We start from the raw sequence: 5000 nt of genomic DNA, 5'->3' as shown, positions 1-5000 counted from the left end.
TGAGAATCTTCAAATGCGCTCCCTGAGTGACAGGGGTGTCTAGGTCTGTGTGGAAAGAGAGAGCAGAGAGAGATGACTCAAGTAGTGAAGTAAACTATAACAAAATTACGCTACACACGGCGCATCACATTAAACAAACCAAACATTCAAATACCGCTATAGAAGATAAAGTAAAAACCCAAACCAGTCCGTGCATCAATACTGGTGTATAGTAAAATATGTTATACCGCCTAGTCTTAGGTGTAATGGTTATAGTCGCCACCCCTAATCACCACACTAAAGCAATCAGGAACCTAAAACGATATGCTAAGTGGTCCTGCAAAAAGACTATGATCAAGGGATCTATGGTCAAGGGAGTCCCAAATGGCACCCTATTCCCCGCAGGGCTCTCGTCATTCGGAAAGTATTCAGAACCCTTGACTTTTTCAAAAGCTTGTTCTAAAATTGATTAAATAGGTTTTTTTCCCACCCTCATCAATCTATGCACAATACCCCATAATGACAAAGTAAAAACAGGTTTTTAGACATTTCTACAAATGTATTAAAAATAAAAAGCTGAAATATCACATTTACATAAAAATTCCGACCCTTTACTTTGTGGAATCACCTTTGGCAGCGATTACTGCCTCGAGTTGTCTTTGGGTATGACACTACAAACTTGGCACACCTGTATTTGGGGTATACCAAAGCCTCCTGCATTGTCTTGGCTGTGTGCTTAGGGTCGTGTCCTGTTGGAAAGTGAACCTTCACTCCAGTCTGAGGTCCTGAGTGTTTTGGAGCAGGTTTTCATCAAGGATCTCTCTGTACTTTGCTCCGTTCAGCTTTCCCTCGATCCTGACTAGTCTCCCAGTCCCAGCCTCTGAAAAACATCCCCACAGCATGATACTGACACCACCATATTTCACTGTATGGATGGTGCCAGGTTTTCTTCAGACGTGACACTTGGCATTCAGGCCAAAGAGTTCAATCTTGGTTTCATCAGACCAGGGAATCTAGTTTCTCATGTTCTGAAAGTCCTTTAGGTGCCTTTTGGCAAACTCCAAGTAGGCTGTCATGTGCCTTTTACTGAGGAGGGGCTTCCGTCTGGCCACTTTACCATAAAGGCCTGATTGGTGGATTTCTGCAGAGATGGTTGTCCTTCTGGAAACTCTGGAGCTCTGTCAGGGCAATGCCAATACCCTTCTCCCCCGATTGCTCAGTTTGGCGGGACGGCCAGCTCTAGGAAGAGTCCTGGTGGTTCCAAACTTCTTCCATTTAGGAATAATGGAGGCCACTGTGTTCTTGGGGACCTTCAATGCTACAGAAATGTTTTGGTACCCTTCCCCAGATCTGTGCCTCGACATAATCCGGTCTCGGAACTCTACGGACAATTCCTTTGACCTCATGGCTTGGTTTTTGCTCTGACATGCACTGTCAACTGGCGGCAGGTTACCTAGTGGTTAGAGCTTTGGGCCAGTAACCGAAAGGTTAACATATGTTGTTCTGCCCCTGAACAAGGCAGTTAACTCACTGTTCCTAGACCAGTTAACCCACTGTTCTTAGGCCGTCTTTATAAATAAGATTTTGTTCTTAACTGACTTGCCTAGTTAAATAAAATCAAAACTGTGGGACCTTATATAGACAGGTGTGTGACTTTCCAAATCATGTCCAATCAGTTTAATTTACCACAGATGGACTCAAAAGAAGTTGTAGAAACATCTCAAGGATGATCAATGGAAAAAAGCACCTGAGCTCAGTTTTGAGTCTCATAGCAAATACTTTTGTAAAATAAGGTATTTTTTATACATTTGCAAACATTAAAAAAACTGTATTCACTTTGTCATTATAGGGTATTGTGTGTGTAGATTGATGAGGATTTTAAAAGTATATATATATAATCAATTTTAGAATAAGGCTGTAACATAACAAGTTCAAAGCACTGCATGCTACTGACACTGGACAATGCATATGTATATTTCAACTCATAACTACATGTCCTTGCAATTTTAGCAGCGGCTGTTAAAAGTGCGTGGATTTAGTGATAACAGTTCACTCAGGCCTATTCCTACATTAATCTGTTCATCTCTGCACGCGGTCTGTAAACACTGGTGCCCATGTGGTTTTAATTGTAGCCCTGCATGTTTGTGTCCAGTTAAAGCACCCAGGCTCAATCTACATCCCAAATGGCACCCTATTCCCTACAAAGTGACCAGGTTCTATATAGTGCACTAATTTTGACTAGATTTCTTGTCAAACGTAGTTCAATAGGGTGCCATTTGGGATGTGGCCTCGGAGTCTGGTGCTGTTTAGCCAGCTGCCAGTGTGGTATGTACACACACGGTGCCTGCCTCCTACCCCCTCCCCTCCTGAGACAGGGAGAGAGAGAGCCCTCCCGGTCCCACCATGTTCAGGCCCCGTGTTCATGGAGCTTTGTGTTCATGGAGCTCTGTGTTCATGGAGCTTTGTGTTCAGGCCCTGTGTTCATGGAGCCCTGTGTTCATGGAGCTTTGTGTTCAGGCCCTGTGTTCATGGAGCCCTGTGTTCATGGAGCCTTGTGTTCAAGCCTGTGTTCATGGAGCTCTGTGTTCAGGCCCTGTGTTCATGGAGCCCTGTGTTCATGGAGCCCTGTGTTCAGGCCCTGTGTTCATGGAGCCCTGTGTTCATGGAGCCCTGTGTTCAGGCCCTGTGTTCATGGAGCTCTGTGTTCAGGCCCTGTGTTCATGGAGCCCTGTGTTCATGGAGCCCTGTGTTCATGGAGCTCTGTGTTCAGGCCCTGTGTTCATGGAGCTCTGTGTTCATGGAGCCTTGTGTTCATGGAGCCCTGTGTTCATGGAGCCCTGTGTTCATGGAGCCCTGTTTTCATGGAGCTCTGTGTTCAGGCCCTGTGTTCATGGAGCCCTGTGTTCAGGCCCTGTGTTCAAGCCTTGTGTTCATGGAGCCCTGTTTTCATGGAGCTCTGTGTTCAGGCTCTGTGTTCAAGCCTTGTGTTCATGGAGCCCTGTGTTCAGGCCCTGTGCTCAAGCCCCGTGTTCATGGAGCCCTGTGTTCATGGAGTCCTGTGTTCATGGAGCCCTGTGTTCATGGAGCCTTGTGTTCAAGCCCTGTGTTCATGGAGCTCTGTGTTCAGGCTCTGTGTTCATGGAGCTCTGTGTTCATGGAGCCTTGTGTTCATGGAGCCCTGTGTTCACGGAGCCCTTTGTTCACGGAGTCCTGTGTTCATGGAGCCCTGTGTTCATGGAGCCCTGTGTTCAGGCCTTGTGTTCATGGAGCCCTGTGTTCATGGAGCCCTGTGTTCAGGCCCTGTGTTCAAGCCCCGTGTTCATGGAGCCCTGTGTTCATGGAGCCCTGTGTTCATGGAGCCCTGTGTTCATGGAGCCCTGTGTTCAAGGAGCTCTGTGTTCATGGAGTCCTGTGTTCACGGAGCCCTGTGTTCAGGGAGCCCTGTGTTCACGGAGCCCTGTGTTCACGGAGCCCTGTGTTCACGGAGCCCTGTGTTCACGGAGCCCTGTGTTCATGGAGCCCTGTGTTCATGGAGCTCTGTGTTCATGGAGCTCTGTGTTCATGGAGCCCTGTGTTCATGGAGCCCTGTGTTAATGGAGCCCTGTGTTAATGGAGCCCTGTGTTCATGGAGCTCTGTGTTCATGGAGCTCTGTGTTCATGGAGCTCTGTGTTCATGGAGCCCTGTGTTCATGGAGCCCTGTGTTAATGGAGCCCTGTGTTAATGGAGCCCTGTGTTCATGGAGCTCTGTGTTCATGGAGCTCTGTGTTCATGGAGCTCTGTGTTCATGGAGCCCTGTGTTCATGGAGCCCTGTGTTCATGGAGCCCTGTGTTCATGGAGCCCTGTGGTCATGGAGCCCTGTGTTCATGGAGCCCTGTGTTCATGGAGTCCTGCTTTGTTTAACTTACACATTCCTTCAAACTAACAGTGTTTACATCAGTGAAGCCAGAGAACACCCCTAACAATTCTATTCCCTCCCTCCCTCTCCGCTTCGCCCTCCGACCCCACCCGTTCCTTGTCTCCACCAGGCTCCTGCAATGCTCCAGCCTCCCTGTCTGCATCCTGCTCTGTTTTTAAAATGCCTTCATCATTGTGACGACAGCTCTTTTGTGGAGTCTTTTCTGTTTCCGCTTTTTATCTTGAGTGTTGGATCAGGGGAATGTTGAGGTAATGTTACTGACATTGTGTCTCTCTCTGTCCACTGTCTGTCAAGCTGGGGGCCAAAACTACCACGCCGCCTGAGGAAGATCGAGTCACATTCAGCCCCCCACTATTCCCTTGTCCGCTTGTGTCACCACCATTCCTACATGTTTACCTCAGAGCCCCATTCCCTCACACCACCCAACTGCACTGCCTTGCAGACAGACACACACACACACCACACCAGACTGGACCAGTCCAACCAACCAGAGTGAACAAGCTTCACTTTTGAACTATGAACTTTGATCCTCCCAGCCAATGGAGTTTAACTGAAGGAGAAGGGAACAAACATAACTCTCCAGAAAACTCCCAGAACCCTCTCGGTCGCTCTCCCTTCCACTCTACTGCCCAAACAACTGAACTGGATCTTCCAAACAACAAAAATATTGAAATAAAGTATTTTAATTTTTTTCCCCTTTCTCCCATTTTTCTGGAGATTTTAACAAGAATTTTCAAAGGGCATTTGGTCTTTTAATTGTGTAGAGATTGCAGGGACTTTGTTCATATTTTTCTAAGATTTTTCTTCTTGTCGTAATTGGAAAACCGGTATCTTCAAGGTCAACTTTGAAGGGACTCTTATTCTGAAGGGGGGATGATAACAAGGGATTGTGGGTGATTTTTTCTGTAACTCTTAAACCATCATGATACGAGGATCCCTCTTCAAATCAAACAACTTTACAACCAATTTTGGTTTCATCTCTTGTACAGTACAAAACGTTTGTAATATTTATTTTCCCTCTCAATGTGAAAAGTATTTTTTCAATTTAAGTGTAAAAAAATATATAATTTCATCCAAACATTTTTGAGGGCCAATGTAATATC

The 5000-nt window shown here is 46.3% G+C and overlaps 1 protein-coding gene across 8 annotated transcripts in view; it reads left to right on the top strand.

Annotated features, from left to right (window-relative positions):
• The window catches only part of LOC124012712 (protein 4.1-like), a 163539-nt gene that overhangs the window by 157508 nt on the left and 1031 nt on the right, over window positions 1-5000 (top strand). For all 8 annotated transcript variants that reach the window (XM_046326610.1, XM_046326611.1, XM_046326612.1 and 5 more), the window contains one exon: window positions 4192-5000. This exon is cut by the window's right edge and continues 1031 nt beyond it. The gene's annotated coding sequence lies outside the window, so the exon portion shown is untranslated. The remainder of the gene's footprint in view (window positions 1-4191) is intronic.

The sequence above is a fragment of the Oncorhynchus gorbuscha genome, linkage group LG24 (assembly GCF_021184085.1).
Source record: "Oncorhynchus gorbuscha isolate QuinsamMale2020 ecotype Even-year linkage group LG24, OgorEven_v1.0, whole genome shotgun sequence".
Taxonomy (NCBI): domain Eukaryota; kingdom Metazoa; phylum Chordata; class Actinopteri; order Salmoniformes; family Salmonidae; genus Oncorhynchus; species Oncorhynchus gorbuscha.
Note: the sequence above shows the minus strand (reverse complement) of the source record. Positions and strands in the feature narration are given on the sequence as shown.